Source organism: Scyliorhinus canicula, chromosome 19 (genome assembly GCF_902713615.1).
Source record: "Scyliorhinus canicula chromosome 19, sScyCan1.1, whole genome shotgun sequence".
Lineage (NCBI taxonomy): Eukaryota > Metazoa > Chordata > Chondrichthyes > Carcharhiniformes > Scyliorhinidae > Scyliorhinus > Scyliorhinus canicula.
The window spans coordinates 13,246,988-13,270,952 of record NC_052164.1 but is presented as its reverse complement, the minus strand read 5'-3'; the positions used below and the strand labels follow the sequence as shown (position 1 = coordinate 13,270,952).

At 47.8% G+C, this 23,965-nt stretch overlaps 1 protein-coding gene across 1 annotated transcript in view; it reads left to right on the top strand.

Moving 5' to 3' along the window:
• LOC119954400 (leucine-rich repeat-containing protein 3B-like) overlaps positions 1-23,965 on the top strand; it is a 78,018-nt gene that overhangs the window by 889 nt on the left and 53,164 nt on the right.

Sequence of the window (23,965 nt, the reverse complement as noted above, 5' to 3'; positions counted from 1 at the left end):
CCACCCAATCCCCTCCTCTCCCCTCCCACCCCCATCCCCTCCTCTCCTCTCCCACCCCCATCCCCTCCTCTCCCCTCCCCCTTCTCTCCTCTCCCACCCCATCCCCTCCTCCTCCCCTCCCACCCCATCCCCTCATCTCCCCTCCCACCCCATCCCCTCATCTCCCCTCCCACCCCATCCCCTCCTCTCCCCTCCCACCCCCATCCCTCCTCTCCCCACCCCATCCCCTCCTCTCCCACCCCCATCCCCTCCTCTCCCTCTCAATCCCCCCTCCTCTCCCCTCCCACCCCATCCCCTCCTCTCCCAATCCCCTCCCACCCCATCCCCTCCTCTCCCCTCCCACCCCCATCTCCTCCCACCCCATCCCCTCCTCTCCCCTCCCACCCCATCCCTTCCTCTCCCCTCCCACCGCATCCCCTCCTCTCCCCTCCCACCCCATCCCCTCCTCTCCCCTCCCACCCCCATCCCCTACTATCCCCTCCCACCCCCATCCCCTACTATCCCCTCCCACCCCATCCCTCTATCCCATCCCCCCTCTCCCCTCCCACTCCCACCCCCTCCCACTCCCATCCCCTCCCCTCTCCTCCCACCCCCATCCCTCCTCTCCTCTCCACCATCCCCCCCCTCTCCCCTCCCACCCCATCCCCCCTCATCCCCCTCCCCCCCACCATCCCCTCATCTCCCCTCCCACCCCCATCCCCCCTCCTCCTCCCCTCCCACCCCATCCCCGTCCCCTCTCCCACCCCATCCCTCCTCTCCCTCCACCCCTCCTCTCCCCTCCCCTCAGCCCCCTCCCCCCCTCCCCTCACCCTCCCCCATCCCCCCCCTCCCCTCCCTCCCCCACCCCCCATCCCCTCCTCCCCTCCCACCCCATCCCCTCCTCTCCCCCACCACCCCATCCCCTCCCCCCCCCACACCCCTCCCCTCCGCCCCTTCCCACCCCCATCCCCTCCTCCCCTCTCCCATCAATCGGACTGGTAGGCTTGGGTTGCGACATAAAAGAGGCCCTTCAGCTCATCGTGGCCGCAATGGCCCCAGGAAAGACCCAATCAGTCCCACTCCCCCTTGCTCTTTCCCCCAATTCTTTCCCACTTCAAAGTACTGACCCAATTCCCAACGTTTGCTTTATCTTGAAAGGTGACGGAATCCCAACCACCCCCGCTTTTGAAAAGGAAAGTTTTGCTCATGGGGGGATGGGCGGGAGGGGGGGGAGGGTAAAATAAAATCGTTGTTCACCCTTAGCATGTTTTAACTATTCTGGCCATTTGTGGTGTGAGATACAAAGGGGGTTGGTTTGGGGGGGTGGTGGGGGGAGACACGCACCCCCTCCTCCACCCCCTCCAATCCTTACACCGTACGAAACTGAGATTAGGTGACTCCTGCATGACTCTTATGGTCAGATTTGCTAAACTCTGCTTACAACACACACTGGAAATGTAACCGGCATAAACAGAGCAGAGTCAATTGTTTGAACCCTGAGATGACAACAATTCTGGTTATTTCTTTGTCTTTGTTCCTTCCTGGGGTGTGGGTGTCACTGGCGCGGCTGGTATTTCTTCATAAATTGCCATCCTTGGTTACCCTTGAGCAAGTGGCGGTGCAACTCCGGTCTTGAACCACCGCATTCCGCGTGGGTGTAGGTGCCCCACGATGCTGTTCGGGAGGGATGTTGATTGAGGTTTGGGGGGAATAGCGGGAGCTCCATACTCTTCAGGTGGTGCCATGGGATGTTTTATTCACCACCAAGACAAGGAGAGACACCCTCATCCATGGGGAAGAGGGGAGCCTAATTAATATAAAACTGTACAAGTCAAGCTCAACCAGACATTCCTAGTCACAACTTTCAACTGGGAAAGAGGTGGAAGAAAATTCTCAGAAGAAATTAGCTCACTTTAAAAGCTGTACCATGAATGATTTACTCACTACATAATGTAACCTGACGCCCCTATTTACAGACTATCATTGATTTTATGCCAGTCATTCCCAACAACTACTCCTGGAGTTATTTAGAGCAACTGGAGAAAGCTGGCAATGTATCCTGCAATAATTTCCAGCCGTGCTCGATAATGATGGTCTTAAAATATTTGCTCACAACCTGATTAATCACAGAAGCCCGTGTTTTACTGAAGACTATCTGATCTGAAATGGCTGGACAGAAATCTGCCAAAATCTTGAAAGAATTGTTCTGACGAAGCAGGGCTGAGATTAAGCTCTGTCTTGTCCAGGCCAGGATAAGACCTGACTCATTATAAATCAGCACAGTCCGTCTTTGTGCCCATATAGAAAGGAAGGGTATCCATTAGAATCATTCCGTTGACAAGTTGGATGGAAAAACAAATTATAGGAGTATTTTTTTAAAAACTGACTTTCTCCATCAAAAGCAGCATCAGATATGAACCGACCGAACTTCTAATTCAGGCATTTTGAGTGACAATCCTAAATAGTGGGTCACTAAGTTTTTTTTAAAAATTGAACAATTGGTAACAAAATCATTGGTGCACTCTCTGCAATTAAAATAGCACTCCAATCAATGTGAAATGATTGTAAAAGAGCAAAAAGAACTATTTTGACATTTTATTATCTGGACCTGAAGTGTAAGTGTTTCTCATGCTACAGCCCGTGAGTCAGTGGCAGCCTGCATTGCAGACCTTCACCCTGGGTCCCTAATGGACCTCCTGCATCTCCTGCCTATAGTTCAACCTGCTGGATGTGGGATGCTGCTGCTAGCAGGAAAGAGATGAGGGATATAGGGAGAGATAAAGAAAAAGAGAGAAGGGCAGATGGGGATATTCCTGGAGAAGAGAAAGAGACTGGATTCTCGCACGCAAAACAGGGACTCAGGGTTTATAGAAATGGACATGCATTTTTAAAAAAAGGTTCGTGGCTTACGGGCGGCACAGTAGCACAGTGGTTAGCACTGTTGCTTCACAGTGCTAGGGTCCCAGGTTCGATTTCCGGCTTGGGTCACTGTCTGTGCGGAGGCTGCACGTTCTCCCTGTGTCTGCGTGGGTTTCCTCCGGGTGCCCCGGTTTCCTCCTACACATCCCGAAAGACGTGCTTGTTAGGTGAATTAGACATTCTGAATTCTCCCTCCGTGTACCTGAACAGGCGCCGGAATGTGGCGACTAGGGGATTTTCACAGTAACTTCACTGCAGTGTTAATGTAAGCCTACCTGTGACAATAATAAAGATTAAAACATTTAAAAAAAATATTATTAAGAATGTTTCTCAGAGAAACCCATGAATAGAAGGTTAGTGAATATTTCTATCAGTAGATTTATCAATACCTTGTTTTATTTCATTCTTGGGATGTGCTAGTTATCGGCAGCATTTATTGCCAATCCCTAATTGATTTTGAATAGGTGGTCATGAGCCACTTACAGCTGAGTGACATGTTTCACACAGGAGTCCGGTTCGCAGTCCATTTTGTCATCCACGTTGGTGTGTGTGAGGGATGTGCGAGTGGATGCAGGCCAGTTAGAAGGCCTACTTTGGTTTTCCAACACAGCATCCCCGCTCCCAACATAATGTACAGGCCCACTAACCTAACCCATCCCTATTCCACCCCACGGCCCCTCGATTGTCTGGACCACCCCATGCCACCTCTTACACCCTCACAACCTTGCTTGCCACTCCACCTCCCCCATGCCACCCAATATTGCCCATACCACTGTATGCCCCCTCAGAGCCCCTACCTTATGCTACATCCATGCTCCCCCCATGCTTCCAGTACCAGGCTTCCCGAACAGGCGCCGAAATGTGGTGACTAGGGGCTTTTCACAGTAACTTCATTGAAGCCTACTTGTGACAATAAGCGATTATTATTATTATATATCCTCCATCATTATTTACCCAGTATCCTCACTCTTCATGAGCTATGCAAAAGCATTGGGAATTATTTTAAAATCATGAAACAAAACGGGCAGCACGGTGGCACAGAGGTTAGCACTGCTGACTCACAGCGCTGAGGACACGGGCTCGATCTTGGCCCCGGTTCACTGTCTGTGTGGAGTTTGCTCATTCTCCCGTGTCTGCGTGGGTCTCACTGCCACAACCCAAAGATGTGCAGGGTAGGTGAATTGGCCACGCTAAATTGCTCCTTAATTGGAAAAAAATTGGGTAACTCTAAATTTATTAAAGAAAAAAAATCACGAAAAAAATAAACTTCTAACAATCTAATAAAACCAATTATTCAAGCACACTATCACTGATACTGGAAAGAAAACTGTCTTCCATTTAAAAAAAAATCAGAATCCTTTAAATGTCTATTAGGTTTGCAAACAAGCAAGAAACCACATCAAAGGCATATTTGGTTAAAAATGTTAAGCATTCTTGGATCAATAGACCACCTGCTGAATTGCAATCATTATTAGATTTTGAAACCCAGCCCAGCTTTCAAGCATAATGGCTACATAACAAAATGGCTGCCATACTAAAAGCATCCAACTACATTGCCTCAATCTGACAGAACAGAATGGTGTCCTAATTCCATGTCAAAGCAGGGTGACTGTCAGTCAATGGAGGGGAGCAGGTGTAGATTATTTTCCCCCTTTAAAAAGCAGACATCTTTTTACCAGCCAGAGCAATCAGTTGATATAAATCACAGTACAAAACATCATAACATAGGCTGATATGTCACGTAAAAAAAAAAGTTTCTAAATATTTTACACCTTAGTTTTTGGAATGTTCCAAACTTCTTGGGCAGAATTGAATGCCCTCCCCCATGGCAAGTTTGGTGGCAGACGGTATTTAATCAGGCGGGAAGGTGGCAAGTGGGGCCCTGCTGCCTTCCAGCCTCCACCCCGATTAAGTTTGTGCTGGAATGGCCTGAGAACGCCTTCCTGTCCCGCTGTCCACAGAGGCCCTTAATTAAGCAATTAATACTAACTTAAGAGCCACATCCTGATGCCACTGGTATTAACTCAGTGACGGGTGAGTGGCGTTTGATGTGGGTTTGCTTGTGGGTTCCTGGTCGGCTGCCCTCATTCAAAGGCACTCAGTGCCTGATTGACAAAGCCATCAACGGCAAGTGGGGGTGCTGTTGAGAACCTCTTCCTGCCCTTGCTGCTGACTGCCCTCCCCACTCCCCTGTGACCATCACCATGCGAGCCCCTCCCCCATTCGCTCACTCGTGGGCTGGGATTCAGCGACGACCCTCAGTCTTGGGAGCAGCCACCCGCTCCCCGCTGGCATTGTCGTTCAATTGAGCCTGTAGGCCTTTGATTGCCCGACAGCTCCTGGTGGGCATGACCTCGGCCCGTGGGGGGGGGGGGTCTATGATCCCGGGGAATGCCCCACCAGGGTCCAGTTAAGTGCCCATGTGGGCAAGACTCGCATCACCTCCATTAAATACCTCTGCAGAGGTGTACCCTGTGGTCAGAACCTCTTTTTTTTTAGGGCTTCTAAAAACGCGCACCACCACAAGAAAATTGTGTGGGGCCTTTGCAGCGGGTTTGATTGCTGTTTGGACAATAGATCCTTGAAAGGGCATCCTGTTGGAGAAGGCACTTAGTGAAGCAGCAAACAGAATATGCTCTTGTTTACTGACACAATGCTGGAGATAGATGGTGGTGACGGGGGAATGATTCATCGCTGCAGAAAAATGTGGAACGGTTGAGGGTTTAAAATCCACAGTCACAATCATGAAAGGGATGCATTTGACTCCTTGGACTTTATTGTTCCCTGTATTGTGGGTGGGGTAGAAGACATGGTGAGGAGAGTCTAAACAGGAATGATTGGGGAGGATGGGGTGGTAAATGTCACGGCAATGACATACTTGCCAGATGAGGCAGCCATCAGACTGAACTGAAGGATCTGGGATGGACTTTTATAAACTGGAGAATAAGTGCTTTGGCAGAAGAACAATGCCAGACAGTTTGCGGATCGAGATGCATTGTATAAATCAGTAAAAAAACTGAGTTATGAGGATAGATTGGAGAGGTTGGGAGTGTTTCCCTTGGAGAAAGGAAGGCCAAAAAGACACGGGATAGAGACTTTCAAGAGAAGCCGTTCCCGCTCAAGAACGAGAGGGCGCATATTCAAAATGGCAAACAAAGTAAAAGTGACGTGAGTGAAAATGTTTTCAGCGAGAGAGAGTGGTTGGAGTCTGGGAACGAACTTCCTGAGCGGGTGGTTTGATCGAGCTGTCCATAGGGAATTGGATTGATATCGAAAAAATAATCTACGTGGTTACGGGGAGAGGACAGGGAAGTGGGTCGAGGTAGAATGCTCTTTCAGAGAGGCAGTGCAGACTCGATGGGCCGAACGGCCTGCTGCAATGTAAAGATTCTGATTCCGAGAAGCCAATTTTCTTCTGGTCCTCACAAAGGGACTCCAGCTCGGACGAGGTGTGCGTGCGTGCGGCATACCAGCCCTTCCCAGCCTACAAAAAGGCCACATGGAAATGGCGTGGAATTGGAAACATAGCGGAAAGTTTTTCCTCAAAGATGAAAAATAATGACGTGCTCCTTTCAGCACTCCAATTCCTGCTTCCACCAGGTGGTGAAAACCTGGCCCATATTGGCATTAATGTGGGCATATGGATTACTAGTCCAGCATTACTAATATGCTACTGTACCGCCCCCACAAGCCCACACAAAAGCAATGGTAATATACCAAGGACATCAGATAAGGATCACCTTGAAGAAATTGTCATTGATGAAGAGCGAAGTTGAGATTAGTCCTTCAATTGATGATGAATATGCCGGTGTTGCCAAGAGATTGAGGTGTCTGACTGCTTTGTCAACACCTTCCTTGTCCATTATAACTCCTCAAAGCTGAAAACCTGATCAAACCCTTCAATTGCAAAGGCAGTCTGGCTGGACTCTCTCCAGGTTATATTCTCTCCATATATTCCGCGAGCACCATTAAACGCCTGAGTGGAACTGGGACGACAGAAATAAATTACCACCCTCTGGCGTACACAGAAGCAGGACGGCAGGAGATTCAAAGTTATTGGGTTTTAACCATGCAGGGATATTGCTGAGGTTGCAAAAGAATGCTCCTCTTAAACATCAGGCGACAGTGGCGAACGCCTGTCTCAAAATTAAGGGTGATCAATGAGTCAAAGTAATAGTCTGAATAATCAATGGGTTTGTGCACTTTTATCCCCAGCTCATAGCAGTCTGTTAGTGTGAGAAGAAAGCTAGCTTTATTATGGTTGAAAGATGCAGTGAGAATGTGTTCATAACAGGATGCATTTAATGGTCTACCACACCAGTTCAGTCAAGTTGTCAACAAATCACCTAGAAGGTCACTTAAAGCCAGTGGCCCTGTTTTTCAGAGTCCACAATAATGTCAAAGCCAAACACGTGATTTTGAAATTGGTAAACATATGAAAACTAAATTGTGGGAAGAGCGGTGACTTGAGGTTAGAGAGGAAGAGTTTAGTTGAGGAGAGAATGTCTTTTTCAAGAGCAGCTTGGATTTTTTTGAAATTTTGACATTGGAAGGAACATAGGGTCAGGAGTAGGCCATTCAGCCCGTCAAGCCTGCTTCACCACTAGAACAGAACATAAAATTCCTACAGTGCAGAAGGAGGCCATTCGGCCCATTGAGTCTGCATCAACCCTCCGAAATAGCACCCTTCCTCGGCCCCCTCCCCTGCCTTATTCCCCGCAACTCCACCTAACCTGCACATATTTGGACACTAAGCGGCAATTTAGCATGGCCAATGTACCTTACCTGCACATCTTTCGGCTGTGGGAGCTGGAGGAAACCCACGTAGACACGGGGAGCAGGTGTAAACTCCACACAGACAGTCACCCAAGGCTGGGTCCCTGGCGTGTGAGGAAGCGGTGTTATCCACTGTGCCACAGAAATTGATAGAGTGGTTGGAATCAGGAACAAACTTCCTGAAAGGGCGGCACTGGCTCGATCGAGGTATTCAGAAAGGAATTGGATCGCAATCTGAAGAGAAAGGAAAAATGAGTAAGATTATGAGGATAAGGCAGGGCAGTGGGATTGGGCAGAATGCTCATTCAGTGAGTCAGCGCCGGCTTGATGGACTGAATGGCCTCCTTCTGCACTGTAAAGATTCTGTGATTCAGTGATTGGGCTTCCTCAGCCCTCTGGGGTAGAGATGTGCGAAGATTATCCACCCTCCGATTGAAGAAATTCCTCCTCACCTCAGCCAATGGCCGGTCCCTTGCTCTGAAAATGTGTTCTCTAACTCACCAGCCAGGGGAAACATCCTACCTACTGCGACCCCCGTAAGATTTTTATACGTTTCAATGAAATCATCTCTCATTCTTTGAAACTCTAGAAAATACAGGCCCGGTATCCTCAATCTCTCCTCAGGGGAGTTGTGTTTTTGTGTAGCAGCCTGAAGGATAATCAAAATAGGGACAATATGATCAGGACGGCACGGTAGCACAGTGGTTAGCACTGTGAGTGGCGCCAGAATGTGGCGACTAGGGGCTTTTCACAGTGACTTCATTGCAGTGTTAATGTAAATCTACTTGTGACACTAATAAAGATTGTTGCACTGGCTGTTAGCCTATTGTTGATAGGTTCTTGTCCTGTTCCTGACCAGTGGTGGACGAGAAAACCAAAAGCATTGGGTTTGCTGCTTAGCACAATTGTAGCAAGCCGTCTTGCTATTGCCTATCTTTTCAAATATATCGACTAACAAGTTGAAATGAATTGTGTCTGTTAGTGTGAGTGTGTGTGTGTGTATGTGTCATGAAGATCTATTTCAATATGTGGCTCTGGGCCTGGATTCTTCATTGCCCCAGCTGCGTGTTTCTCTGCCACACCATTTGCTGATGGCGGGAGTCTCTACTCCCGCCGCTTGTCAATAGGGTTCGCTATTGAAGCCACCCCACGCTGCTGGGGACGGGGGTGCGTTGACAGCGGGAACAAAGAATCCCGACGGCCAAGGAATCCCGGCCCTGATGTCTGATGCACGACTTTCCCCCCTGAAAACCTTTGTGGCCAATTTGCCGGGAAAGCACATGTCTGGGGAATGGATAATCAATGTAACTCTATTGATTGGCCTTTTAAACAAATAAGTATTTTTAATTAGTGATAAATGTAGGGCCAGTTGAAAGCACTGACTGAAATGTTTTGCACTTTCTCAACAAAGGGCAATTATTCCTGCAAATCGTTCCTGTGTGTTCGTTAACCTTTACTGAAAGGTCAACCCCAGACTCCGCAGAGAATCTAATAAATCAGTCAAATTATCCCGTGTCACCTTTGATGGCTTCCATGTAAGGCGTGATAAATATGTATTTAGAAATTTAAAATCTGGCTGCTGGGGCAAAACCGAACTCATTAAGATTTAATTTCCCTTTGTTTCCGGTGCTTGAACATGGAAATAGGTGGGGCCCACGCTCGCTCAGCTCAAGAAGTTTGAGTCCCTGTGGGAAATAGTTAATGCCGCACCGAGCAGTCTGTTCCCATGGATTTTTGTGACTAATCCAAGACGTCTCTTGGGCATTGCCGCAAAATTGTGTTTACTTTCTCCCTTCACCCCCCCACCCTCCCCCCCCCCGGAATGAACAAAAAGTAAGATTACATTGTGATCGTGTTTTGTTTTTGGGAGGTGGTAAGTCAATAATTCACTTTTCACCATTCCCGTTGCAAAGTTCTAGAAAGCATTTAGGGCACAAAAACAGGACGGTTCGTCCAACTGGTCCATGCTGGTGTTTACATTCCACATGCGCATCCTTCTCTTCATCTGACCCTTCTATTCCTTTCACCTTCATTTGCTTATATATCCAGCTCCGTTTAAACACCTGTCCCTTGCACCTGCTGACTCAGGCAGAAGTGTAGAAAGCAACAGCTGTTAGTAGAAAGTCAAGAGCACATCCCAAGGCTTTAAACCCCTTTGGATCTTTTGACCTCGAGGCTTTATTCACTGTCAGAGGAAAAGCTTTTAGTACGCTATAAGTGAACCTAACCACAATATTTATAAATATGTCGGATTTGAGCGCTTTCAGTTCCTCTTTTTATCAGCAAAAAGCACTTAACTTCTTTTGAGTGGTCAGGAGCTGTCAGATCATGGCTAGATGTTTGCAGCAGGGTACTTGATATGCATTCAAGCATGAAGGGAAATGAACATAAACAATCCAGACACATGGTTGTCTGGAAGCTAGACCTTGTCAATTACAGGTGTAAGGGACAGGCAAGTGAAAAATCAGTGATTTTGTACTGTTTCTACCTGGACTGCTGTTTAGCTCTGATATATGGGGATCTGATAGGGTGTCTCTGATGGGCGTCTGGTGGGAGGGTCGGTGGGGGGGAAGAGGTTGGATCACCCTCATGATAACGTTCTGTGATGGGTGACCCAGCAATTTCTATGGTTAGGGAGGAGGATTCCCCTACTTGTCAGCGGGGGAAGGCATGATTGCGAGGGGGGCAGCCACTGGACCTCGGTATCAGGCCGTCCACTCAAAATGGCAACCTGATAGCGGGGTTCAGAACAGAATCCCTCGATGTTTCCCATTATCCAAAAATTGACATTGCAAGAGAGAGTGAATCGCTCCTGGGTGCCACTCCCAGCACCAGCGCGGATGAGGAGCAATACTACTCTGACAGGTGAACATATTCTCACAAAGGGAGAATGGTGCCCATTATCTCTAACTTTATCCAGTTCTAAACGTCTTCATTTCACTATCTTCAGAGCTAATTCTCCCTGAGTGCTCCACAACATATTATTATTTTTAAAAACACTATTATAGTAATCCAGTAACAGTTACCACACCTGGCAGTTATGTCTCTTTGGGGTTTGCTTCTGAGGTAAAACAAATAGCTTCTCAGGACAGACTTTCTTCACCGACACGACCTTGGCTGAGGTCTTAAGCAGCTAACCTTGCATAGGTTTAATCATAGAACATAGAACAGTACAGCACAGAACAGGCCCTTCAGCCCTCGATGTTGTGCCGAGCAATGATCACCCTACTCAAACCCACGTATCCACCCTATACCCGTAACCCAACAACCCCCCCTTAACCTTACTTTTTAGGACACTACCATCTCCTGATATACAGTTTTACTCTTTTTATTTATTTTTATAGATTTAAAGTACCCAATTCTTTTTTGTTCAATTAAGGGGCAATTTAGTGTGGTCAATCCACCTACCCTGCACATCTTTGGGGTGTGGGGGTGAAATCCTCGTAGACACGGGAGGGAATGCGCAAACTCCACACGGGCAGTGACCCGGGACTGGGATCGAACCGGCGTCCTCAGCGCCGTGAGGCAGCAATGCTAACCAGTGCGCCGCCGTGCTGCCCCCGTTTTTCCCATTTGATCTTAACTGAACTCACCTCTTCCGAAGTCAAACTTAATTACCTTCAATTTGTGAGTCTACCCTTAACTAGCGCTGGTTTAGTACAGTGGGCTAAACATTTGACTTGTAATGCAGAACAAGGCTAGCAGCGCGGGTTCAATTGCCGTACTGGCCTCCCCGAACTGGCACCGGAATGTGGTGACTAGGGGCTTTTCACAGTAACTTCATTGAAGCCACTATTCAAACCCTTTGTGTTCAGTTCCCCATTGTTACCAGCTTGCCTGAGGTAAACATCTGTTTGCAGTATAGCTAGACTCATCAACATCGCAAAAGCACTAGTTGCATTAGCATAACCAACGTGCCCCTAGAAAGCATCCTATCTTTCTGCATCACAGCCTGGTATGGCAACTGCTCGGCCCAGGATTGCAAGAAACTTCAGAGAGTCGTGAACACCGCCCAGTCCATCACACGAACCTGCCTCTCAACCATTGACTCCATCCACACCTCCCGCTGCCTGGGGAAAGCGGGCAGCATAATCAAGGATCCCTCCCACCCGGCTTACTCACTCTTCCAACTTCTCCCATCGGGCAGGAGATACAGAAGTCTGAGAACACGCACGAACAGACTCAAAAACAGCTTCTTCCCCACTGTCACCAGACTCCTAAATGACCCTCTTATGGACTGACCTCATTAACACTACACCCTGTATACTTCATCCGATGCTGGTTCTTATGTAGTTATATTGTATACCTTGTGTTGCCCTATTATGTATTTTCTTTTCTTCCCTTTTCTTCCCATGTACTGAATGATCTGTTGAGCCGCTCGCAGAACGATATTTTTCACTGAACGTTGGTACACGTGACAATAAACAAATCCAATCCAATCTAATCCTTCCTTAAACAGCTTACATTTTCCAATAGTTTTAAAACATAGATAACCAGCAGAAAACATTCCAAGGTTGGTTTCCCTGATATTTTCACGTCATCACTATTTTTTCTGACACCGGAGGATTTATATCGGGGTTTAGTCTTCTCTTTCCTGTTGCAGCCTCTTCAATCTTTCCTGACTGGTACAGTCTCTCAGTCCTGGTACCGTTCTAGTCAGTCATTTTTGCATCTTTGCCATTGCCTCCATGTGCTTTTCACAAGGCGAGGACTAGAATTGTGTTCTCTAACACAGTACTTGCTCAGTACCCTCTCCAGACCACTCCTGTCTCACACTGTGTATGATGCAGATTGCAATGTATCCCCTTAAACATCAGAAGCGGTTTGCATTTCTGAATTTGGTGCCTTGCAATCGCAGTTGGATGCGTAGCCACCGATCTGCGATTTTCAGGCAAAAAGGCAGAGTTGCAGGATGTAATCACAAAATTGCAACAATTCCAGGATCCTGTAAAGTTTTTTAAAAGGGAGTAATTTTCACCTTATCCAGTCACCCTAAACCAATGGCCCTAATTCGCAAAGTGCACAATATAAACCCAAAATAGCGCTAAAATATCACAAAGAACCACACCATAAACTATTGGCCCTGGTTGTAATGTACCGCTTGTTTTTGAAAATCGACTAATTGGGCTTCGAGAAGAACTTTTATGTAATGGATATTAAATATCTGCGTCGATCAGTTCGCCCGTCAGTGCAGACTTAATGCTCAGCAAATCCTTTCCAAGAAAAGTTGACACAAATTTACAACAGCTAGGCGAACACAATCCATGCATCTCTCATTTTCACCCTATGTTCTTTTTTCACAATGTCTGCCTCTTTCACTCTGTTGCTCGTTTTGATAAGTGTGCTTTCCACTTAATTGGCTCTGTTTTATAACCTTGCTCTAGAGTCGCCAGGTATCTTTATGATACCACCACGAGGTTCAAGTTTAAGTGCTGATCAATAACTCAATACACCAGTTAGTAAGGTTCAAATCAAAACACATTTATTATATACACAGTCAATCGCTACTCATGCATAAAATACTACAGAACTAGACTACTTCTACCACTAAAGGCCAATACTTAGCTTTGGAAAAGGAACCCACTGGGTCAGGGAACAATGGCCTCTCATTTGATCCTGAGACTGCAGGCTTCCAGCTGGTATGGACTAAGGGTTAGGAGCGCCTATCTCGTAGCGTGCGTTGACTGGACACTTACTTGTTGGTGCAGCTGCTAGGCAGGTCTCTGTCAAGGGTTGTTTCAAGCTGCTGGGAGACCCTGCCAAGAAGACCAAATTGGACTTGGGGACTCTAATTTATAGTCCCCAGGGGCTTCGTGCCCTATTGGGCGGACCCCTTACCTGGTTCCAATTGATTGGACCATGTTCCAATCGATTGGTTTGATTTCCCCAATACTGGGGCTGTTCCCTGATCGCTGGGCGGTTCCTAAGTGTCCGTTGGCTTCTTTTGTGTTGGCTCCTGCTGGCGCCGAGGAGTCTGGCTTTGCCTCGATGACCTTAACTGTTGCTATTGTTCCCGGGGATCGCTCATCAATATGCAGATGGTTGTCAGTTTCAGTGCTGTCTGCTTTTCTGTGAGTCTAATATAGAACATAGAACATAGAACAGTACAGCACAGAACAGGCCCTTCGGCCCTCGATGTTGTACCGAGCAATTATCACCCTACTCAAACCCACGTATCCACCCTATACCCGTAACCCAACAACCCCCCCCCCCCCCCCCCACCTTACTTTTTAGGACACTACGGCCAATTTAGCATGGCCAATCCGCCTAACCTGCACATCTTTGGACTGTGGGAGGAAACCGGAGCACCCGGGGGAAACCCACGCACACACGGGGAGGACGTGCAGACTCCGCACAGACAGTGACCCAGCCGGGAATCGAACCTGGGACCCTGGAGCTGTGAAGCATTTATGCTAACCACCATGCTACCGTGCTGCCCGAATATACAGGAGGCTTGGCATTCTGCTTGCTTCCCTGTACCTGTCCATTTTTCCCTGTGATCTTAGCGAATCTCCATTTTAAAGTCGGGAAGTGGCCAACCCAGGTGGCTACACTCCCTCCTTGCGATCCCTAGCGCGAAGCGTGAAGGGTCAGATAACTATGTCGTCTTCATTCCCTGACCCCAGCGAGCACTCCTCCATGACCTCTACACTGACCATAGCTATGCAAGAAGTTTTAACTGACAATTCTAAGTGGCGCTATGTCATAACAGGGACATGCATTACAAAACAAAAAAAACAATACCTCTAACTATCTTCCATAAACTACACTCACTTAAACATCCAAACATACTAGCTTCCTAACAATACACAAATAATAGCAGCATTCACAATGTTCTCTGGCTTGGCAGTCAAGCTCAGAGTTGTACAATCTTTCGGTCACACATGAAACTCATTTCTTTATTTACAAAAAGGCGCAAAACAAAACAAAAGTTCTTTATTACATCTTCACGGGTTCGGGGGCCTGGTGAAAACCGAAAATAGGGGATCGCATCCTGTAAACCGGGGTGCGAGAGCGGTAGGCTCTCCTTCGCCATTTCTTCATGCGGATAGTCTGCACGATTCTGCAGAGGATCGCCAATGCTAGAAGGGATTTGAACCAGGGGCTGGTTTAGCTCACTGGGCTAAATCGCTGGCTTTTAAAGTAGACCAAGCAGGCCAGCAGCACGGTTCGATTCCCATACCAGCCTCCCCGGACAGGCGCCGGAATGTGGTGACTAGGGGCTTTTCACAGTAACTTCATTGAAGCCTACTTGTGACAATAAGCGATTTTCATTTTTTCATTTTCATTTCATTTCATTTTTTTCATTTCATTTCATTACATAAGAAAAAGAGTACCACGTTATGAACTTCTCACACCATGATGGTGCGTTGTTGGTTGTCACTGGGCTCTGGGTACTATGGGGAAGTGAATCATTAATGGCCGGGGGGGGCGGTTGGGGTGAGGGGGTTCGCGTTCAAACTATAACTATCACGTAAAACGCGTAGATCTTCATTTTGTCTTCTTCCTTCTCGTCCCTTCCTTCTCTTCCTCTGTTCTCCTCCTGGAGCTTCTGGAAATCTATGGAATCAAGCATAGTTTCTGTTACTACCTTGTTTAATATCTTGTACGTTAGCATGTCTGTCCTTTAGTGCCAATTTCCCTTTACAATTGGTCACCATCTGTGACTCCCTCATTTTTTTTCAAAAAACGAATTGCAGGACCAGACATACTCAAAAATACTGAACCATTGCGAGCCGTCTCGCAGGCTGTGCGTTTTACCATCCAAATGGTCATGGATGTAAATAGCAGGAGGGGTGGCAACCGAAGGGTCACCCTAAAATAAAACAAAACTTTTCGAACCAAAAGAGCCAAAATGAGGTGCGTATGGGCCGCGGCGGGTAAGAATTGGATGGAATCCCCGGGTAGGGCGGGCTGTGCCGTACCCAAGCATGGCTGACCAGAGGTGGGGTCCTCAGACAGGGCGGGTAACACTGCCATTTCTCCACTGCCTGAGTAACCGACAAGAACGGGCAAGAATGTAGTCATCGTGGGAGTTACTATAATGGTCCAACCATCGAACCAGAAGAGCAGTTATGAACAGGGTTCTGGCAAGCTCTCAGAGGTTTCTGCTGATAAGTGTATCCTCAAATCAGAAGAGCAGTTATGGACAGGGATCGGGCAAGCTCTCAGCGGTTTCAGCTGATAAGCATGCCGGCAAGTTCTCAAAGGTTTCGGCGGACAAATGGGGCGTGTGGCCGCCGAGCTGTTTTAACTGGAACAAAGAACACATACAAACACAAAACAAACAAATATGCAACGTAAATCGTGCAGGTTCCAACAGAAAGGACACCGTTTCTCTCGTAAGCGGGTCCTTTTAAAACATCATCTGGACACCTCAGTTATCAGTTGCGAACAGGGTCGCAAAGGGGTTCTCGTGTTGGGAATCAGACTCAATGTCATCCTCTTCTCCCGGATGCCATACTCTTGTATGAATGCAGGTTGCTAAGGCTGCAGGGTGTGACTTTGGGTCCATCTCGTCGTTCCGGATGAGCCTGTACGAATTGTCACGGTGCCAAACAGTCGTGTCTAATTCCGTGGGAACGAAGTCGGGGTCGTCATCGTAGGGCGGTTGTCTTTGGTGAGGGCTGTTAAGGAATGTGATAAGGAAGGGATCACTCGAATTGTGTTCAGATTCGTCGGGTGTGGGGCCTGTTACATGGGGGTAGTAGGGAGGTGTGCTGTGGCTATCGTCTGTGTCACAGTCGCTGTCTCTGCTGCTGCTGCTTGTGGGCGTTCCGGGGCGGGGTTTGGACTTGGGGGGCGGAGTCAAGGTCGAGTCCGTGGGTGAGTCAGTCGTGCTGGGGGAGGCTATGGATACGTTTGCTGTGGGCGGGGGGTGGTCTGCTGCGTCGAGCATGACGTGGTGTGCATGGTTAGACTGCGAGCCATATGCCTTGAGCTGGTTTATATGAAACCACGCAGTCTTCCCGTTGGGGTACTTTATTTTATAAACTGAGGGCCTTACTTTGTCTGCAATCGAATTCAGACCTGAATACTTTGGCGACAGACATGTGCTGGGGTTGTAAATAGAGAGCATGACCTGCTGTCCTACCTCAAACTCAGTCACATGCACTGTCTTATCGAAACAGGCCTTGCTCTGTTGTTTCCTTGTGCCTAATTTCACTGTGGCTGCTAGCTGAGCCCTTTTTACATTTTTGACTAACTGTTTAACTGCTTTCTCGTGTGTGAGGGCCGTCACTTCAGGGCTGGTGAAGTCAAGTCCTAATAAAACTTGACTTTGGGCAGCACGGTAGCATGGTGGTTAGCATAAATGCTTCACAGCTCCAAGGTCCCAGGTTCAGTTCCCGGCTGGGTCACTGTCTGTGCGGAGTCTGCACGTCCTCCCCGTGTGTGCGTGGGTTTCCTCCGGGTGCTCCGGTTTCCTCCCACAGTCCAAAGATGTGCGGGTTAGGTGGATTGGCCATGCTAAATTGCCCGTAGTGTCCTAAAAAGTAAGGTTAAAGGGGGGGTTGTTGGGTTACGGGTATGGGGTGGATATGTGGGTTTGAGTGGGGTGATCATTGCTCGGCATAACATCGAGGGCCGAAGGGCCTGTTCTGTGCTGTACTGTTCTATGTTCTATGTTCTAAAACTTCTGTGCCTTTCATGGGGCGTCCGGTCATGAGAGTGTGTGGGGTGTAACCTGTGGAAGTAGAAACAGTATTGCGCAAAAACATTAACGCAAAAGGGGGGACCGAATCCCAAGTGGTGTTGTTTTGTTGGACCATTTTCCTGAGGGTGGCTTTTAGGGTGCGGTTCATTCGTCCCACGATACCACTTGACTGGGGGTGGCATGCTATGTGGAATTTTTGGGTGATGCCAAATATCGTGAGGACGTTCTTCATGACACGTCCCGTAAAATGGGATCCTTGGCCGGATTCAATGCTGCGGGGGAGTCCCCATCTCGTAAAGATGTGGTGGGTTAAAATCTTAGCCGTGGTCTTTGCTGTATTTGTCCTAGGTGGGAATGCCTCTCCTCATTTCGCAAATGTGTCTATGACTACTAACACATATTTGTAACCATTCCTGCAAGGGGGCAATGGTCCTATAAAATCAATCTGGAGGTTAGTCCAGGGGCCATTAACGGAGCGGGTGTGGCTAAGCTGAGCTTTATTGGCATATCTGTCCGGATTGTTTTGGACACAGATAAGGTAATTTTCTATATAGTGCGTGACGTCTTCCTTTAAATGTGGCCACCAACGGAGCTGTCTGAGGTGGGCTGTAGTGGGATCAATTCCCTGATGTCCATGACTATCATGGAACAACCAAATAAGATGATTCCTGTCCTGTTCAGGAACCACATAAAGGGTGTCTTTTAGAACCACACCGTCATGTGTGGTCACTGCGTTTTTAAACCTATCGTACGGGGCTGGGAACTTTCCTTTTAAAATCTCCCTGAGATTACTGTCTTGCTTCTGGGCCTGCACTAAATCCTCGATATTAGTCTGCGAGACCTGAACTGCATTTACTGGGGCACTTTCGGGGGGGGGGGGGTTCCAAAAATGTCCATGTCTGGAACCTGCTTTAGCCAATGCATCAGCTTTTACATTTCCAGGTGGGGAGGATTTGCCAATGGAATGGACCAGAATCCATTACTGATGTCCAAAACCGTAAAATATCGTGAGTTGAGTCCCTGTTTGAGCATGGACTCGGGACTTGTGGCTACAGTGGGGGCAGCTGCGGGGGTGATTTTGTTGAGTTCCTGGTAATCGATGGTCAGTCGCCATGATCCATCGGGCTTTCTCACTGGCCAAATTGGGGCATTATTAGTAGAGGCTACTGATCTAAGTACGCCCTGCTCTAATAAGCTTTCAATTACTTTTGCGATTTCTCCCTCTGCCTCTTGGGGAAATCCATATTGTTTCTGGGGTCTAGGGTCAGGTCCTGTAATTTGAATGGAACCAGCCATCCTGCCACAGTCGTGTTTATGACTTGCAAATGCTGTCCTGTTCTTTTGAAGAACTGCCCTAACCTGTTTGTCTGTGCTAATTGCTGTCGGATTAAACCAATATTCACCGACTGCGCTAATCTTGTTTGCATATTCACTGTGAGCGTTGCGGGGGCTCTGGCTGACTTTGCCATTTTCCAGACACATTGATTTACTGGGTCAAATGACAGGTTGTGAGAGTTCATAAAATCGATGCTCAAAATGTGTTCTGCTGTGTGGGGCAGGTCGACTAAAACTATGGGGTGTTTTGTTGTAATGGTGCCAATTTGAATGGACAAAGGGGCTGTGATGTGTCCCTGCTGTGAGTGGCCTGTGAAGCCGCTGAGGGTGATAGTGGCTGTAGTGGGCCACGTGTCTTTTTGAAATATGTTGGAGGAATTAATTGTGGTGCGGGACCCTCCTGTATCCCAGAGAAGTTCAATGGGCTGTCCCCGTATTTTCTCTGCAACTACCAGTCGGCCGGACCTATCCCAAAGGGTGTTGCAGACCCAGGTGGGGGAGCCCGAACACCATCAGTCTGTGCCGTTCATGTCTCCCTGGTTTGAACGGGTGCGAACACTGTGAATAGGCTTTGCCCTATTCCTATTTGGAGTGCCTGTCTGTTGGGCTCTCTGTGGTTTTTGTGGAGCATTGCACTCTCGTGCAAAGTGTCCTGGATGTCCACAGTTGTAACACTCCTGTGGTTTCTGTGGGGGGCTGTTCCTGCCTTCGTTCACTCATGTGGGGTTCTGGTGCTCTTTAAATGCTTGAATATCTGCCTCTGCCTGTGCTTCCTCGGGTTTCCGAATCGCGGGTTTATTATGCACAGATTGCTCCCAAGTGCGGGACAACCTTTTTAAAACCCATTTCTCATTATGCGTTTCTTCCGAGGGGGTCATAATTGGTGCAAGCTCTTTGTCCTGCTTCTGTGGCATGGGAGATAGGGGTGCGGGTCCATTTGGCCATGTTGTCTGGGGACAAATTGGCGCAGTTTAAGTTTCCAAAAACGGCTGTAAAATGGATCCACAGGCGTCCTGCAAACGCTGTGGGGTGTTCAGTTTTCTTTTGCCTGCACTGATTCAGGCCTTCTACTGGGTCACCTCTGTTATAACCGATCGCATCTAGGATCGCCATATGCATCTCTGCAAGCGTGCGTCCTCCTACATTCTGTGGGTCGGGAAGGGCTGCTACAACTGAAGGGTCTAAACGTAAAACTGTGAGCTTCACTTGCTCCCGCTCATCCAGGCCGTACATGGTCGCCTGCTCTTTTACTCTAGCAAAGAATTGGTGGGGGTCTGAGGTGGGGAGGAACGGTGTGATCTTTTCGCACGCGTCCCGTAATTGGGTCACGGTTAAGGGGGTCGTGTAAAGAAATTGCGCTTCTCCGTCCGCTGTGGCTGTGCGGTGGGTGGTGACTGGATTCATGGGTGCCTGATCTATCTGCTCTGTGGGGGGTTGGGGTGCTTTTCTCTTTTGGGGCTTTCCTTCCGTACATGTGCCCTGCACATATCTATGCGCAGTCTCATTTAACTCCTGCCAATCGGGGCCATCTTCCTCATCTAATTGGGATCCAAAGGTGCTTTGAAACCCATTTTGTACTGAAAGCAAAGACTGCAGTCCTGCAATCTGCTTCCGGCATTTTGCATGATCCACTGAGCTTTGTCTCTGCTCCGTGGTGGCAGCATGGAGTGCTCTTAACGCTGCTTTTAAGTCGCTGCCTTGCCTTTGCAATGCCTCTACCTGTTTCTCTGTCTCGTCTCTTACCAGGACTGCACGTTACGTGTCCTGATAGGCCTTACCGTATTGGGTTTGGAAGCTGCTCAGATGCGCTAGACAAGACTGGTGTGCCCTCTTAGCATCATCCACCTCTCCGTCCTTTGCTGCTAACATCCTTCTCAATTCTATATTCTCGCTCTCTACTTCGCAATCATCAACCTTCCTCATTCGATGTCTCTCCTCTAACTCTTTGCGGAGCGTCCGAACGACCTCCTCTGTGCCTCGCAATTGTGCCAGACAGGACACAATTGCCATCGGCTTACCAGCTTTCCCTGAGCGTTTCTTATGGATTTCGCTCAGGTTCCCCCACCAAGTATGCACTATACTCCTGGGACCTGTTTCCTCATTTGAGCAAAAGTCACTCCAAATCCATCCCTTTCCTTTGAGGTACTTTCTCAACTCAACTTCCCAAATGGGACACTGACCTACTCTGCTGCTGGTCGCTGCGACCACGAATTCTTGAGGGTTCATGAGGCGTTCCATTGCCTGCATGGCCATTTTTCCTATCTTAATGCTGTCTTTTATATTTGGAACAAGGGGTACTAAGGCGGTGCTGTGAACACGGGTACGGCTTTCGCTAATTTCCGCAATACAAACTCCCGACAGTTTTTCGCAACAAAATCTAGCAGTTTTACCTTATAACCGTTAGTTACGCATGCATTAACACACTTCCTTATAACCCTGTTAGTTATGCATGCATTAACACACTTCCGAATTATGAGGATTGATCAGAACTGCTTGAACACTTGTGGTTATTTCTGTTCCCAATTGGATTCTAATTTCAAATTTCTGGGTTCTCTCGGAGTGGGGGGGCCACTTCTAAATCGAGCCCCGTCAGAGGTCGCCACTAAATGTTGCTCGTTTTTCTAGGTGTGCTTTACACTTAATTGGCTCTGTTTTATAACCTTGCTCTAGAGTCGCCAGGTATCTTTATGATACCACCACGAGGTTCAAGTTCAAGTGCTGATCAATAACTCAATACAACAGTTAGTAAGGTTCAAATTAAAACACATTTATTATATACATAGTCAATCGCTACTCATGCATAAAATACTACAGAACTAGACTACTTCTACCACTAAAGGCCAATACTTAGCTTTGGAAAAGGAACCCACTGGGTCAGGAAACAATGGCCTCTCGTTCGATCCTGAGTCTGCAGGCTTCCAGCTGGTATGGACTAAGGGTTAGGAGCGCCTATCTCGTAGCGTGCGTTGACTGGACACTTACTTGTTGGTGCAGCTGCTAGGCAGGTCTCTGTCAAGGGTTGTTTCAAGCTGCTGGGAGACCCTGCCAAGAAGACCGAATTGAACTTGGGGACTCTAATTTATAGTCCCCAGGGGCTTTGCGCCCTTCTGGGCGGACCCCATACCTGGTTCCAATTGATTGGACCATGTTCCAATCGATTGGTTTGATTTCCCCAATACTGGGGCTGTTCCCTGATCGCTGGGCGGTTCCTAAGTGTCCGTTGCCTCCTTTTGTGTTGGCTCCTGCTGGCGCCGAGGAGTCTGGCTTTGCCTCGATGACCTTAACTGTTGCTATTGTTCCCGGGGATCGCTCATCAATATGCAGACGGTCGTCAGTTTCAGTGCTGTCTGTTTTTCTGCAAGTCTAATCTACAGGAAGGTTGGCATTCTGCTTGCTTCCCTGTACCTGCCCATTTTTCCCTGCGTTCTTAGCGAATCTCCATTTTAAAGTCGGGAAGTGGCCAACCCAGGTGGCTACAACTCCATTTCCATCTCTTTGTAAACCCAGCTTTGACAAAGAGTCAATGGACTCGAAACGTTCGCTCTTTTCTCTCTGCCAGAACTGCTGAGATTTTCCAGTATTTTGTTTCAGATTCCAGCATCCACAGTCATTTGCTTTTATCTTTATAAATCTCTCTCTCTCTCTCCCTCTCTCACTGTGTCTTGTGATACTCTGCCTTCAACAATGTGCTTGTAATGAGTTCGAACATTGACCGTGACCTCCGGCGACTACAGAAATCACCAAGGTTTGATCTTTAGTAGAGATAGCCAGCTCACTGACGGCAAGTGATTTAAATAAATAATGCAAAAAGGATGCTGTTTTAAATATTTACTTGTTTAAAAATAGCTGATTTTAAAAAAAAGAACCGTTTTTAATTCTGCCAAGTGGATAAAGTAACCCTCCTGACGGGGCATCAAACTACATGGATCAGGGAATTACAGTTGCAATTCCTGTTCTACGCACCTGCAGATACCTGAATTTGTTTCCCCTCGCCAACCCAAACTTCTCCTCTAACGCCCTCATACTCAGAAAGCTCCCCTCTATAAACAAATCCCCCATCCTCTCAATCCCTGCTCTCCGCCATAACCGGAACCCCCCATCCATACTCCCCGGGGCAAACCGGTGATTGTCACAAATTGGGGCCCAGACCGATGCTCCCACTGCTCCCACATACCGCCTCCACTGGTCCCAAACTCTCAGGGCCGCCACCTCCACTGGACTGGTGGAGTACCGTGCCGGCGGGAGTGGCAGAGGCGCAGTTGAGGAAATGAATAAATGAATGTGATAATATTAGGCACTAGGACCCTGAGGGCACTGTGGTCACAGACAGAACAAAGGAAAGCAGAAGTTTCATGGCTCGCGGGGGATGGTAACCTCGTGGTCAGAAGGAATCAAAGATGCTGGGGTTACAATGCAAAGTGACCAATTAGGATATAGGGCCAGGTCAGGAGGTGTATAGAATGACCAATGGGAAGCTTATATGTGAATCTTACTGTGATTTTGAATATATCAGCAGAAGTTTCTTTGTACACTCTCTCTCTTTATTCTGGGCTCTCAGAAGACAGTGTGTGTGTCCTGAGGTCCTATGGATTGAGTCAGCCTTGCAAGTTAGTTATTATTAAATGATATGATACCTGCAAATCCATCTCAGATTTTATTGAATCTAGACTGACAGCAAATTAACCAGGAATCCACACAGTTACCAAAGCCCCAGACTGGTGCCCTTGCATGAAGCCGCTATATTAGCCACCCAGTAATAGTCATTCTCAAAGTTATTTGTGTCAATGTCCTTTGTGGTATCTGATGCTTTATTGAGCGTTTCTTCTTGCGGATTGTGAGATTGACCTGATGTAGCATTAATCTTGGTGACATCACTCCTTTGTGGTTGATGTGATTCCTCTTTGATTCCTCGATGCTCCTCCTCTGGAGTCATTTCTGGTTCACTTGAATCATCTTTGGCTTCTTAATGCTCCTCATCTGGAGTCAAATCGAGGATAGGCTCGAGTGGATGAGGTTTTAATTGACGTGGTCTCTCACTGGACTCAAGAATAGTTTCATTTTGATTGTTGAGCGCTTCTGTACATACGAGCTGAGATCTGTCAGTCTCGCTGTGATCTTGCACATCTTGTATGGGAATTGTGATTTCTTTGTCATTTGTCTCACATACAGTGGGTAGACATTCAGTGTCTTCTTGTTGGTTAAATGAGCTGGGTAGACTTTCATCGTCTGCTGCTGGTTGCTCAGATAAGGTTGATAGACCTTCATGGTCTTGTTCATGCATGGACTTCGCTATGGAGTCTT